This window comes from Ovis canadensis, chromosome 9 (assembly GCF_042477335.2).
Source record: "Ovis canadensis isolate MfBH-ARS-UI-01 breed Bighorn chromosome 9, ARS-UI_OviCan_v2, whole genome shotgun sequence".
Lineage (NCBI taxonomy): Eukaryota > Metazoa > Chordata > Mammalia > Artiodactyla > Bovidae > Ovis > Ovis canadensis.
The window spans coordinates 12,748,807-12,765,225 of NC_091253.1; positions in this window are offsets into that span (position 1 = coordinate 12,748,807).

The following is a 16,419-nucleotide window of genomic DNA, read 5'->3' on the forward strand; positions in this document are numbered from 1 at the left end:
CTGTAGATTAAAACTATCAGCGCTAATACTTTTTATTAAACAAGGATTCAAAGGATTTATTTTTAAAGCAAATTAATTATATTCCTTGAATTACTCTGAGTAATTTATTTTAGTATAAATGATGTATTTTGTTTAAAAAAACATCAATCAAATATATTTCTTTCTTAAAGCTTAATTTTTTATTAGTCATCCAGAGAACATCAAATGAGATGTCTAATCATTTCTGAGTGTTAAACTTATTAACTATGGAAATTTTTAAATAATTAGTTGCCTTACAGGTCCCTAAATTAGTGTTTCTGATATTTGTGGGAAAGTAGCAATACTTTTTTTTTTTGCTAAATATTGATAGAAAAATTAAAACATGGAATTGCCAGTGTGGGGGTACCTTTAAGACTCCAGACATTTAAAAAAATATTTTTGTCTTAAAAGCAATTTTTAAATAGGGAAGATTAAGTTAAAACTAGAGCTTTTATATTCATGAGGTAATTTTGTACTTTTGAGGTATGTAGCTCCATATTTGAAATGCATTTGTTCCCTGTTTATACTAGGTTTTGGAGTCATTATAATATTTATTTAGTCACATTTTACAAGCACAAGAGATAGTCTCACTCTATGAAGCTGACCTTATTTTCTCATTGTTGTCTCCCTTTTGTCCATATTGCCCTGTATTTTTTCTCTGCCCTTTTCTGTCCTCAGTTTTACAACCTACAACTGTCCTTTTCATCTCATTATGGCCTCACCCCAAAAGAAAAATTACTCTTCCTTTACATGTTTAACTTCAAACTCTTACCATTTTTTAGAAGATACAATGAAGCTTCTTAAATAATAGTAATAATAGTATCTATGTAGTATTAATACAAAGCTTCCCTGGTGGCTCAGAAGCTAAAGAATCTGCCTGCAATGCAGAAGACTTGGGTTCAATCCCTGGGTCAGGAAGATCCCCTGGAGGAGAGCATGGCAACCCACTCCAGTATCCTTGCCTGGAAAACCCCATGAACAGAGGAGCCTAATGGGCTACCGTCCATGAGGTCGCAAAGAGTCAGACATGAAAGAGTGCAAATGGCCGTAGTGCTTGAGTGGTCAGATTCAGTATACCCCAGACTATGTGTGAACTCTCATACTTCCATTCTGGAATCTGTGGTTTCAACACATGTGTTCCTTCCTCACTATAGAAGTGTCTCAGGACCAGGCCAGAAGCGCTTTAGCGCAGAACACGAAGGTACGACTGGTTACTTGGGCCGTCCCTTGGCAGTCCTCCAGGACTGGTGACCCAGAGTGACAGAATCAATGTATTTGCTCTCCTTTTCTGTTTGAAGTCTATTTTGTCATCATAAAGCACTTTCTGTCCTTTGAATCTAGATATATGTGTTCACAGATCATTTATTTTCATTTTATTTAGCAGATTCTTACCTTGTACTTTCACGTGCCAAACCCTTTTCTAAGCACTTTACAAGTTTTAATTTATTTGGTCTTCTCACCCCTGTAGCTGTTATATACAATTGCAGTTATTATACCTTTACAATTGAATAAGGCACAGAGTTTTATTTTAGAGTAGGGCTTGGGTTGAGGGCAGCTAGTAAGTGTAAACGGAGGGGACAACTGAGCAGCAGCGCTGAGAATCAACAAAGAGGTGTAGAAGAGCTTGGGGAAGACAGCTTTCCATGGCTAGGATCAGGGACTCAGCTGGGCCCGGCTGCAAAGTCCAACGTGACTTCCTTCCTCGATTGTTAGTCGTGGAAGTAGAAGCAAAGGCCAGACCAGAGAGAGAAGCCTCTCCAGGCCTGGAAACGGTGGTCCTGTATGAAGACCCCAGCTGCAGGCCTCAGCCACTGGTCAGCCTGAGAGAGGACAGGGTCCCTCGGGGGCCCGCTGTGCTTCACTCTTTCCGTTTCTGAGACTCTAACTTCTTTTCTCCTAGAGGGCTCAGCCTCTTTCTCAGCTGGAAGTTCAGGTGGTACAAAAATGAGTGGACACATTCTGCCCTGTCTTAACCCCAGCCCACTTCATTCTTGCTCTTTGCCCTACTGTGTGTATGACTTTGACAATATTTTCAGCGATGGCTACGTGTGTGTGTCGTGTGAAGTCCAGAGACTGATGGTGAGCAGGGAGACTGAAGGATAAAGCTGCTTCTGTCGGAACTGGGGAGCAGCTGACACTGGGGGATGCAAAGAAAGGAGACAAACAGGGACAAGAGGAGATGCACTAAAGGAAAAAAGAGAGGGAGAAAAATGAAGAAAAAGTATTACTGATTTGTTTCACACCCACACTCGCTCCCCACCTTCACCGAAACAGAGGCAGTTTCAGTCCCTTCTGTCTGACCTGAAGTTTGCCAGGGAGTTAAGCATGGTGGGAGTGGAAAATTTCTCCCTTTCGCATTTTGAGACTTGGGTGTGCTGCTTTGAGATGCCACTGGTATCTAAGTAATATTTGTTTATACTGGATATTTTTCTCTGTAGCCTTTGTGGATGGGGCTTAGAATACAAACAGTCCTGTTAGCAGAACTGCAGGTACTCCATTGCTGTGTTTATTTTACTAGTTAAAAAACTGCTGGAGCCTTAAGAGTTCTGAGCATATTTTAAAAAATACCAGAGGCAAGCTTAAGAAGTGCTTTAGAAAGAAAAAAGTAAGAAAGTTAGAACTTTCAGGCTCTGGAATGCCAGCCAATGCAGTGGGTTTTTAAAAAGTTCATGTTTTCAAAGACTGACTCAGACTCGTTAATTATTTTTTCAAAGTGGCTTTAAAGTGCTCTTCTTGTGTATAAGTCCTCTTAATAGTTTAGGTATTTGTTCCATAGGATGTAAAACTAAGGTTACTTCTTTTGGAGAATTTAGGATCTTTTTGGATGCTGCTTAAATCATCTCCAATGACTTTACTTGGTCAAATCACAGGTCTGAAAGTATTTCCTTAAGGATTTCTAATTATATTGGGATAGAATCATTGAAGACACTTCTAAAAAATTCAAAGTATGTAGTTAGTTTTACCCTTAAACTTTCTGATAATTCATTTTATGTCCCACTGAAGTCTCTCTTTATCCTGTTCCTTATAGAACGGTACCCTATTCAGTAGCATTTATGAAAAACACCCAGTTTAAATAAAAAATGTTGAGCTAATCTAAATGATATAACTATCGATTTGAAGACATTATTTTTAAATAGTTATTCAGTTTTCAGGTAGAGGGTACTGGTCTTAACAGATTTATTGATAATTAGATCCCTCTCAATAAAACAAAGGAAAATGTTTTTTTATCATTGCATGGCAGTAACAAATTCTTGAAGTAGCATTTCAAGAATCACAGATTACCCTTAGGAAGTAGAAAGAGGGAAAGGGAAGTTTTTTCTCATATGATCTGTTTTCATTTATCCATTTTCTCTCCACTTGTCCATCCTTTCCTGTAATCATGGAAATTTTTATTTTTCTCCACTGTCCATCAAATGTTCTCCCTTTGTGTGTCCCAGATCACTGCCACACCAATTTTCCTTAGGATTAGAAACCCAAGTCTCTGGAAGGTGATGGAAACCATCCCATACTTTCTCAGACTCTCTCCCTGGAAGCAGGAGGAACAAATCAGTAGTTGGCGATTCGTCGCTGCTGCTCCTGTGGCTGTTTGGTTGACCTCAGCATTTTTCTTCCATTCTTAATACTTATATCCACAAATGGAATCAGGGCCAGGCACAGTGTATTTCATCATCTGCTGTCCCTTGTGGTTCAAATTTAGCACAAACCTGCTGTGAGCACATGTTAATTAGGTGAATAGAATAGGATGAAATTTTAACAGCTTTTTAATAACTATTCTTAAGTTGGAGTATGTTTTTTTTAAATAATTTTATTTATTTATTCATTCTTATTTTTGGCTGTGCTGTGTCTTCACTGCCGGGCTTTTCTTTACTTGCAGTGGGGGGTGCTCGCTGCAGTGGCTTCTCTGGTGGCAGGGCATGGGCTCTAGGGAGCACGGGCTTCAGCAGCTGCGGCCCCGGGCTCCAGAGCACAGGCTCAACAGTTGGGGCACACGGGCGCGGTTGCTCCGCGCCATGTGGGATCTTCCCCGACTAGGGGCTGAACCCATGTCTCCTGCACTGGCCGGCGATTCTTTACCACCAGGCGACCAGGGAGGCCCCTCAAGTATGCTTTTTATCTTGCAAGTTTACAGTTATTTTGTTGAAAATCTAGAAAATCTTTCCATGAGCAACTAAGCTCCTGTTAGATCAGAACAGTGTAAGTCAAACATTAACTTGCAGTAAAAGTCCAGTGAAAGTGTCTTTGATTTTGAGATGCAGTGAGCTATGTCAGGTGAAGTTGCCCATTCTCCATATGAAATGCTCTGGTGTTGGGCCCCGAAGAGACGGTTTTTGTCACGTGTGCCACTGATATAAAGTATATGAGCCTCTTTTTTTCTGTGACTTATAGCCCAGTCACCATACCAGACAGTATTGGAGAAAATTAAGACAACAGAAAGTTTTGTAAGTCACTGCTAACTGCTGTGTCTATCGGTGTCGTTTCAGCCATCCTGTAGTCTGCTGTTTTAAAGTGTGTGGGTGTGGGAAGTGATGGTGAATGAAGGCGGGGTTCATGGTGATCCTTTGTACTAAGAAAAATCACACTGGTTAAGGGAAGTCGGCTTCCATGATTGGTGTATGTTTATTTTTTAAAAAATCCTTCTGACTCTGCCCCACTCCAGTTCCCATCGCACCTCATAAATTCAAGCAATGAAGGAATTAGAGTCATAGGATTTTATGGCTAGAAGAATTTTAGGATCTGATTTACCCTCTCATTACAGTTGAGAAAAAGGGTATCCAGTGAGGTCAAATAAGATCATGTAACGAGTTTAAAGGCCCAAATGACACTAGTAGTTTATTTCCATTAGTAACCACTGTTCTGATGAATCTGCCCTAACATGTCCACAATGAGAAGGTGAAAAGGAAAATAACTAGCATGTGAGTGGTCCTGTCTCACACAGTTCTCAGTCACTTCTCAGAAGAGCTCTGTGAGGTGGAGATCAGCTGTAATGGATTTCTATCCACAGAGAGAACAGGCTCGACAAAGGGCAGGGGCCTGTGCAGGACCGTCATCCTCCAAAGGGGCCCAGGACCCCATCTCCCCCACCTCGGCAGAAGCACCAGCTGGTTTTGAGACTTCATGTGGAGGCTCTGGCTGTCAGCTTGGACCAGTCATTAGCTGTTGTCTTATTTCATCATTTTTAAAGGAGGGAAAGGCACTCTTTAAAGAGCTGGGAGCTCATAAACTTTTCTAAAGGAAGATGCTGAATAACTCTGAATGAGATGTGTTCTGAGACTCTGCTAACCAACATTTCAGATGTTCAGCCAGAATATATGGACCCCCTCCCATGTGTCAGGCACCTGTGGAGTGCTCCAGCAGCCACAGCCGTGACTGAGATAGAATCACTGCCTTCAGGAAGGAGGCTTGCACAATCTCCTGTCCCTTCAAAGGTTTCTCCAGATTGAAAACTGGTTTTGAGAAATGTCTAGTGCTGTCTACATTATTTTTAAGATGAAAGAGATACTAATTCCTATGTCTGAAACAAGTCAGCATTTTCAAAATAATTGTATTCGAAGTACTCCCATTAAAGAAAACTTGCCAAATTCAGAAAAGTAGAAGGGACAAAAATAATATATGTGTATTCTGATTTTTTAACATGATAATGTGTATACCATACATGCAGTTTTATCTTGGCTTTTCCTTAACTTGTGGGGATAGCGGATGCTCTCCATCATTGCAGAGCTTTGTAAATGTGTTTTAACAATTGCATGATCTAATATATTTGATTTATAAACACAAAACCAGGATTGGTGGGAATTCTGAATTCTGCCATGTGATTATAACAGTGAAATGCACCTTAAACTCACCTGATGTCCCTTTAGAAATAGACCTTGTGTTTCAACAGGAATGGGGCATACTCTTCTTTGGAAATCTGAGGGACAGGAGCCCCTGAAAGGGAGGTGCAGGGCCAGCCGGTGGCCTGGAAACCTCTGACTGGCGGGGACGGGGACTGGAGGGGTGGGATGGAAAGCCCCTGGATTCGCCTGGATTCGGGATGCCCTGGCTCTCTGGAATCCCCCTCCCTAGTGAGGACACAGCCCACGCAGAAGAGTGGGGGTCAGGGCAGGTTGCAGGACAGAGAGGAAGAACCACCCAGAATGCTCTGATAAGCCTGGAGAGCCCCTGTCTGGGGGACCCTGGCCTGAACTGTACCATTTCAAAGGAGTGTTTGGCCACACCACATTTATTTATGTATTTATTTATTTTTAGTTGGAGGATAATTGCTTTATAACGTTGTGTTGGTTTCTGCCATATATCAACGTGCATCTGCCATAGGTATGCACATGCGCTTCCCTCCTGAACCTCCCTCCCACCCCATTCCTCCCCTCTAGGTTGTCACCCAGCACCAGGCTGAGACCCCCTGTGCTATACAGGGGCTCCCCCTTGGCCATCTGTTTTATTCATGGTAATGTATATATTTCAATGCTACTCCCTCAATTTGTCCCACCCTCTTCTTCCCCCGCTGTATCCACAAGTCTCTTCTGTATTTTGAGTCTCCATTCCTGCCCTGCAGAGAGGTTCATCAGTACCATTTTTCTAGCTTCTATATATGCATTAATATATATAATATATATTAATATGCATTTATTGTTTATAAATTTTTGATGGCAATTCTGACCAGCATGAGGTGTACCTCTTTGTAGTTTTGATTTTCATTTCTCCAGTAATAAGCGATAGTGAGCATTTTGTCATATTTATTAGCCATCTGGATGTCTTCTTTAGAGAAATGTCTGTTTAGGTCTTCTGCCCATTTTTTGATTGGATTGTTTTTCTCATGGCAACACAACATTTTCAGTCAACTATCCTTCAATAAAAATAAAATTAAAAAGAAATCTTTTGAAAAAAGTACAGCATTGTAAATCAACTATATGTCAATAAAAAATAAAATTTTTAGAAGGAAACCAAAATCTGGAAAATAGATGTTCTCATTATTACTGGAGCCATAGATTCTAGGCCCTCTTAACTGATGGAAAAAAAAATGTATGTGTGTGTGTGTGTGTGTGCGCGTGCGTATGAGTGTATACCAACCCATCCATGTACATATTATCTACCAAATAATATATGTATATCTCTACCTGTATTGATATTAAACTAAACATGGATTCATAAAAATAATAGAGAGTTTAGGAAATGTATATATATATATATGATGAATGAATTGGTGACTAAATGAATTGTTTTCTCACAAAGGATCTGGATATTTGTTTCTGCTTTTAAAAGTTGGCTTCATTTGCTAATTTTTTACACCCACTTTACAATGAAAACACAATTTTTATTGAATAATTAATAACTATCTTGTATTTATTCAAACTCACACCCTCCTGAACTCCACGAATGATTTCAGAAGAGCTTACAATAAGCAAGACTTCCGAGTGAGAGAGTGAGCGATAGCTGTGACTCCAGCTGTCCAAGCATGGTGTCACCACATGTGTAATGATGGTGAGAGCAAATGCTTCATCAAGGGCACGCATAAAACACGATTGTGCATAGGCATTGCTCAGAACACAGCAACAGTTGTGTCAAAGTTAAGGCTATAGACTTGAGTACACACGGTTTACCTAGCTTAATTCTTAGAGAATGTCAATTGAACAAAACTTTCATTAATTTCTGGAGTAGAAGAGATTTTCTTCTTTATAACTCTGTAGGGTCAGTACTATCCCAGACAATGCTTTTCTTCCTGGAATTTGAGTTTCTTGATTTCCCATGTGTGCACAATCCATGGGAAATTGTTTTCAGTAAATTCCTACAGACTTCAGCCATTTTCAAGATGCAAGGACCCAGTAGGTTTGTGTTTCTATTAATTACAAACAGAAAATAGAAACGGAAAATCCATCATCATTGTTATTAGCAAGGAATATAATGAGCATTAGAAGCCTCTGAATTAGCTTAAAAACAGTGTGGACTACTAAATATCAAGTATAAATAGAAGATGATGAATTTTAAAGGGCAGAATTCTGTTTGTACATTTACTTTCATATCAGATTAGTTCTACAAAAGGAACTGGAGAACACTTGTGTTTCTTGTCTTATTAGATGGATTTTCTGAAGGAAGAGCTAGGCCAGTTGCCAGGATGCCCTTGTCTGAGCCCTTGGGCCCTAGAGAGGCAGATGAAAGGACGCGGTGCAGAGCCCGGATGCTGGGCCCTGCGCTGATGTAGAATGCTCCCTTTCTGAGAGAGCACTGTAGATGCTCAGGACCAGAGTGGTGGGGGTGGATGGACCAGGGAGAATGGAGAAGGTGGGGTCAGAAGCATCATTGTGTAGTGGAGCAGGCCAGCCACATGCACCCCTGCATTCCCATGGCCAAAGCAGAGTCCTAGTATCAGTCAACAGATAGAGCGATGGTAACTTCCGCTCCCTGCTGTTTAGCGACTGAACTCTCACCATCAAGGATGGGCCTTTAGCTTCAGTACTCTGACGTGTCAAAATCCAGAGAATTGGGTTTAGGAAGAATGGGAGGTGGGGAAGCTTGGGTGGCTGTCATATTTTAAGCTATCCTTAATTATGCATAGCTTAGGAAAATTCATGATGATAGAGTCAACAGGAGGGTTCAAGACTGAAAGACATAGGGTAGTTAAAAAAAACTTGTAAACTTTATCTAGGAGCAGTTCTGTACCATCCACTGTCAGAAGGAATTAGTTATTCAAGAAGTTAAATCTAAGGCACTGCCCCGGTGCTCCTGTGGTTAAGACTTTAACTTCTAATGCAGGGGATACAGGTTCGATTCCTGGTCAGGGAGCTAGGATCCCACATGCCATGTGTCCAAAAAACCAAAAACATTAAAGAGAAACACTGTAAAAATCGAATAAAGAGTTTAAAAATAATCCGTGTCAAAAAAAATCTTTAAAATAAGCTAATATGAGGAGACTACAAAACATGCCTAGGGTATAGATATCCAGAGCTGCACCTGCAGGTGAGGAGACTTTTAGGAGCCTTGTCTTAACAGAGCTAGAGCAGCCTGTTTCCTGTGGCTTTGAATTAATTTTGTTGGTCACGTTTCTCAGTTAGTGACAAGATATTGTAGTCCTGAGCAAATTTACTTAGTTCCATCTTTCTAGATTAGTGGTTCTCTGCCAGGAAGGTACAGCAGAATCGTTGTATAGCTTTTGCCAATTGCTCTCAGCACTCCCCTCATCTGAAAAAGAATCAGAGTGTGGATAGGGCAAGAGGCAGGCCAGGTGTGTGAAGTTAGAAGACTCTGTCCCAATAAGCCTATTGCCACCCTCTCATTTTAAGAACTACTATTCCAAGTGGAACCGATACTGCTTAATAACCAGAAAACAAGGAAATAGTTTAAACTAAATAACTGTGAATCTCACAAAAACTGGCAAAATTGTTCAGCAGCTTTTGGGGATAAATCTGCTTTACCTTTCACATGGATTTCCTCTAGTTGGTCTCTTGCTAAAAAGGAAGGCTGTACATACAGGCACTGAAGCACTCTTTTGATGCCTGTTGAATGCCCTTCCCTTTACGAACCCTTGTAACTAAGATCTCATGATCTTTCATGCTTTATTTGGAGGATTTTTTTTTAATGTTTATTCATAGAGCTCTGAGCAAAGTCTGGATCTTCAAAGCTGTGCCAAGGTTTACTATCTTTTTCAACATTCACTGAATTGTTATGTGAGGTGGTTTGCCTAGTTTGCACTAGGCATTTTTAATTTAAAGCTGTTATTGAAAAGCAGTAAGATTCCAAGGCAAGTAGGGGATCTGTCACTTGGAGAAAAATTTATGGGAGTAAAAATATTCTTTTTGTAAACAGTTAGTGCTCTACAATGTCTTCCCAGGGTGAGGCTTGGTATTCATCTGTTTTAATTAAAGAGTATCCGCCCTGTCTGTTTGTGACCAGCTCATAAGAAGGGGGTATCTTGGTGAGAAGTTCACAAGGTTGGAAGCTGTAGCTGAGTTTGCTGAACCGACTCAAGCCCTAGTCAGCAGTGGTATATGAATGCCAAGCACTAAGAATTTCTGGAATGTAGAATCGCACAGCACTGATAAAGTTTGCTTTGTTCCCCTATGTGACTTGACCCATTGAGAAGATGTGGTTCCCTAGGAAGTTTTAATGGTTCAAAGTCCTTAGTTAATAAAGAAAAAGGCCACAACATAATTCAGCTTGTTTTCACCTGCTGCCTCAAAGATTAACTTTCTTAACATTAAGGGGATAGAGTTACCCTTTGCTTTGAAAAAGTAGTATGTGGAGCGCTTCACGTTTGTTCATTTCACTAAACATGACAGTGTGTGTGTGGATTTGGTTTTTGTTTGGGGTTTGCTGTCACAAACTAAGACTTCTGCAACTTAAGAACCTTCTGGTAACATCATCTAAAAACAAATCTTGGGGAAAGGCACACCCGCTTCTTTGTATCAACTTAATCTCTCACTAGGCGAGGAAGGGTTTTGAATTACTTCAGGAAAGCAGTGACTAATAGAGCCTACCCTCTAGTTTTCCTCATTTATTTTCACAAGAGAATGGGAGTGGAATTCAAAACATTCAGATCTGGAGTTAATGTACGTCACCCTGTCAGCAAGTGATAGGCTCTGTGTTTTTCCAGTGGGAAAACTTTGACCCACAAACTGATAGACGCCTGTTACAGGCCTTGCTAGTCTTTCTGTTTCTCTCCTGATTGTTGCTTACTCGTTCAAAAACCAGCTGACTGTACAGGTTGTCTCTAGGAGCAGATTTCGGAGCAAAAGTGATACATAAAAGCAGTGCGTAAGTCTTTTTTTTTTTTTGGTCAGAATTTATAGAGTTTGAAATAAAAATTTTATATTTTCATTGAGACTGTATATGTATTTAATGTTAAATGTGCACTTTATCTTATTAGCATGATTTAACTTGTATGTTTATTCACTTTCACTCAAAGAAAGATTTTAGCTACATCACACATGTTAAGGAAATCTGCCATTGCCTGTGTGTTCCTTGTCGCTAACAGTAATGGATGAATGCCGTCAGCATTCATTGTGTTAGATGATCAGAGGATTTTATAGGAATCTGGTAGATGAATAAGAGACATGCATGAAGCTCTGGATTTGAGACATTCTCTAGAACGTTTCTGGTTTGGGATAAGACTTAGTGGTTTGCAGAACTGCGGCCTGTCTTAGGGACCCTCAGGTAACCAGACTCTCCCTGTGACAGTGAGCGGCTGTAAACATCCTCGACTGGAAGCTGTGAGGCTGCAGAAAGGCTTTCAGTCGGATGTTTGCAGCTGCTGACTGCCGCCCACGTCAGGAGCCCCCTTAGGAGCAGTGGCCTCCTTGACTCCACTGGACACCACGCTCTCCTGGGAATACGTGTTCACATCCTTGGGTGAGAATGGTACCGGTTCAGTAACTTTTAAACCCATGTCTACGTTTTCATTAGAGCAGGGGAGGTGCTCTGTTTGTATAGGGATTTTGCTACATCAAAAAGAAAAAAGAAGAAAGAAAAAAGTAAAATATTCCTAAGAAAAGTGAGGGAATGTATTACAGTATTTTTGTTCTTAGAAAAAAAGTGTTCTAGGACAGTATTTCCACAAATCAGTCTCAAAAGGAATTTTTTTTTGTCCTGCTGTTTATATTTACCTGTAATTTCCAAATAAGTGCCTTTTACAGCCATTTGCAAATATTTCTATTAATAAATCTACATTTCTTGAAAAAGAAAAAAGTAAAGGCCAGAGTAAAGAGTTAATTCACTTTCACATTATTTGGATTAAACATCTTTTACTGTTTATAGGTTTAGTCTTTAAGCAATAAAGTCATTTTCAGTTTAACCAAGTGCCTAAAATAAACTGACATTGGCTCTACTAACTCTTATTTGAGCAACCTATTTGTTCCTGTTTTAACTGATGAGAACAGTATTTTAGGCATTTGTTGATATTGACTCCATTCAACTGAGCTGTTATCTTTGTTTTATGTAATAGCGTATATCTCTTTAAAATGATACAAAATGCTATCCTGTATATAGGAAGGCAGCCTAAGATGTTTAAAAGTCTCCTCTTGTGGATCTCTGTGAAGGAACTAATTTCTAACTTGTCCTTTTTGTAAATCTGTATTTGCCTTATGGCAGACTTGTTTAATATGAGACATTTAAATAGTAGGAAGGAGACAGACACTTTAAGAGGAGATGAAGGTGGCATCCTTTGCCCTCTAAAATGCAGTACCTTCTGCACGTGAATATTGTCAGTAATATGGACATTAGTTCCCTGTTCACTACCCACTGATGACATCAATGTGTGTGTACATGCTCAGTTGCTAAGTCGTGTCCCACTCTGCAACCCCATTGACTGCAGCTTGCCAGGCTCCCTTGTCCATGGGATTTTCCAGGCAAGACTACTGGAGTGGAAATTTCCTTCAGGGGATCTTCCCAAACCAGGAATCGAACCCGTATCTCCTGTGTCTCCTGCATTGGCAGGTGGATTCTTTACCATTGCTGCACCTGGGAAGCTGATGATGTCGGTGAGAGTGCTTATTGAAACAGCAGGACGTAGTGCTGTTTGAATATCATGATTAAGTGGGATGGAGAGAGATCTGTTTAGAAATGCCTTCACATTCTATGCATACATAAAGCTTCTAAGTGGAAAACAAAAAAGGCAGTCATATTGGCCACTGGCCACTAGAGATCAGTAGATTAGATGCCTCTGAGCCAGGGGCAAGAGGGGAGGGACTTCCATCTGCTAGGCCCTGGAATGTGCAGTTGAAAATGTGGCCTGTTCTTTAATAGGTAAACTTGAAACACTTTGGGGGAATAACTCAGCTATGTCGCAGGGAGATGGTTGCAGGCGGAATGAGTGAACCCGCCCCGGCTCTGTGACCTTCACTCCCTTCAGCTCAGATTCCCCTCCCTTGCCTCACTGCCCCCTAAATTTTCCATGTCTCATCTCTCTTTGGTTATTTCCTTCATTTAAGTAATTACTTGTTGGAACATTTTAATATGTAAAAAGTACAGCCTTCTTAAAGACTCTTATGAACAAACTATAAATCTCCAGAAAGCCTTCTGGCTAGTTGTGAAATTAATGCCTATTATTCACTGTTTTATGTGCCTCCTATTTCCATGGTGACAATGTAAAATGCTGCATTAAGATAGTATCAAAAGTGTGCTATATATATTTGGAATAAGATTTGATGCAATTTGTTTTAATTTCACAAAAATATCTGACTTTAAAAAAATGTACAGCATTACACTTCAACTACACAAAGTTATGCATATAAGTTAGTAATTAGCATAAATTAAAATTCTTTATTGCTAATTGCTTTCATGTAGTTTTTCTTCTTTATGGATATATATTTAAAATTCCATGTTCATATCAGCATAATAAAATACCGTATATGATCTAGAAAATAAAATTCTTGAAGTGGACCACAGTAGGTCAGTTACAGAGATTAAAACACTATCAAAATATGTGCTCGGTAAATGGAAACTGTGAAGTTTGTTGTGAAGTTTGTGATGTTAAAAAAAAAAAAACAGCAATCATCACAATCACTGTATCTTTGAAATGAGCTGAAGTGAAAGTCGCTCAGTTGTGTCTGACTCTGTGACACCGAATTCTTCAAGCCAGAATACTGGAGCGGGTAACCACGCCCTTCTCCAGGGGATTTTCCAGAATAAAAACTGATGCATCCTTGAAATGGAGATTTCTAATGGAAGTATATGAGGTTCTAAAAGTGGCAGTGGTAACTCATTTAAATGATACTTATTTTTCCTGAGCTTAAAATTCAGATTTGAACCTGCACTCCATTTTGTAATGATGCTATCTGTAAATGCTATGCATATGCAACCTTTCCTCTATTAAAGAATAACTAAAACCAGGGGTGAATACTCTAGTGACGAGGGAGCCTGCTCAGAAAGCAGTCCTGCATGGGGAATCAGCGCTCTGTCTCTGAAACCCAACTGCACCCAAACAGATTTACTGACAGAATTGCCTTGTTTTCTTTCACTAAAGTTGTAGCTAAATGACCACTGGGAAAAGAAAGAAAGTCTTCCTTGAGTGGTGTCAGTTTGAGGTGGCTTAAAAATAATAATGCAAAGATACCAGTTGTTTTTCTGTATCAGAAGAATAACCAGAGAGTTAGTTATTGTTCAGTCACTAAGTTGTGACCAACTCTTTGCGACTGCAGGGACTGCGCCACACCAGGCTTCCCTGTCCTTCACTATCTCCCTAGGTTTGCTCAGATTCATGTCCATTGAGTCGGTGATGCTATCTAACCATCTCACCCTCTGTTGCCCCCTTCTTCTTTTGCCTTCAGTCTTCACAGCATCAGAGTCTTTTCCAAGGAGTGAATTCTTCACATCAGGTGGCAAAAAGTATTGGAACTTCATCAGTCCTTCCAATGAATATTCACGGTTGATTTCCTTTAGGATTGACAGGTTTGATCTCCTTGCTGTCTAAGAGACTCTCAAGAGTCTTCCCCAGAACCACAGTTTGAAAGCATCAATTCTTCAGCACTCAGCCTCATAAAGATATGAGACCTACTCTCATATCTGTAGATGATTACAGGAAAAACCATAGCTTTGACTATATGGGCCTTTGTCAGCAAAGTGACATCTTTGCTTTTTAACACACTATCCAGGTTTGTCAGAGCTTTTCTTCCAAGGAGCAAGCATCTTTTAATTTCATGGCTTCAGTCACCATCTACAGTGATTTTGGAGCCCAAGAAAATAAAATCTGTCACTGCTTCCACTTTTTCCCCTTTTATTTGCCATGAAGTGATGCAACCAGATGCCATGATCTTGGTTTTTTGAATGTTGAGTTTTAAGACAGCTTTTTCACTTTCCTCTTTAACTCTCATCAAGAGGCTCTTTAGTTCCTCTTTACTTTCTACCATTAGAGTGGTGTCATCTGCATATCTGAGGCTGTTAATATTTCTCCTGGCAATCTTGATTCCAACTTGTGATTCATCCAGCTGACATTTTGCATGATGTACTCTGCATATAAGTTAAATAAGCAAGGTGACAGTATACAGCCTTGATGTACTTGTTTCCCGATTTGGAGCCACTCTGTTGTTCCATGTCCAGTGCTAACTGTTGCTTCTTAACCCACATAGAGATTTCTCAGGAGACAGGTAATGTGGTCTGGTATTCTTATCTCTTTAAGAATATTCCACAGTTTGTTGTGATCCACACAGAGAGTATTCATTTATAATTCCTCTTAATTTTTGAAATGACTTACTGAAATCTTGGTGGCTCGGTGAACTGTCTTAGAGTCTCACTCCAATCATGTGGAAGACTTTATCTGGTTCTGAATCAAAATGAGATCTCTAAATAAATATGGAAGGCGTATCTGGTTGTGTATACTGTGTCTGTCTGTATGCGTGAACTAAACTGTTAAAGCATTGAAGAAATTGGGGGTTTATGATTGTTTTCCTGTTTTGTTACTACTCTTCTTAATGGTAAGAAGCCAGTAAATAAAATGAAAAAAAAAATAATCTTATCCTCTGGATGTGCATATTAGTCAGTGAATTAAATACTCTTGAATAGGCTTCTTCAGTTATACACAAATACCTGTCACTAGTATGCACTTTTAAATCTTAAGCATGAATGTAGTGGGGAAGTTAATGTTACCAAGTGATACTTAGTCTGCCTTTCCTAATTGGTATGTCTAATTATTATATAAATGTAATGATGTAGTACTTTGAGAGCAGAGGCTTTTTAATGTAAATTAAAACAAAGTAGATTGTGGATTCAGCAGCATAAGCACGAGCACTAAATGTGAGCTTACTGTCTCCAGTTCGGGGCCCTGCATGGTTGGGGAAATTAACGAACTCTTTCAGTTACCCTAACAAAATAAAATAAGAATGTCTCCCAGCTCCCATTTCAAAAATGGCAGCATGAGCTCTCCAGATATGCGATCTCCTATCGAAAAGTGTCTTGGAAAACATCAGACATTACACTGTGATGATATGTCATAAGCTTGTTAGTAGCATATGCTCCCTTGCAGGGACTGAACTACTATTTCTGGATTTTGGATTCAGTATTTTTAGCTAAAGAGTTAAACTCTTGAAAAGAGCAAATGCTTATACCAGCAAAGGAAAGCATTTGTAAAAGCTAAAGAAATTCCTGCAGTTCAGTATGTAAATAAATGTCACAATGCCATGTAATGTTGGCGCTTGCAGCCATGATTCCCACAGTAGAAATATATTGACTTGCAGGATGTGTGATGTTAATAAATAGAAACATTATTTTTGTTTCTTTAAATGAAATTTGTGCTGAGCATAAGTATGCTGAAGTGAGTCAGAGAATTACTTACAGATTCAGATATTCAACACTGAGTATTCATGTTTTGTACAAAATATATCTAAGTGCATAGTAAAGAAGTGATTTTGTTAAATTCCTTATTGATTAATGATCATGCTAGATTAAAATTATCTTTGGAATTATAATATTTCAACTATGGAA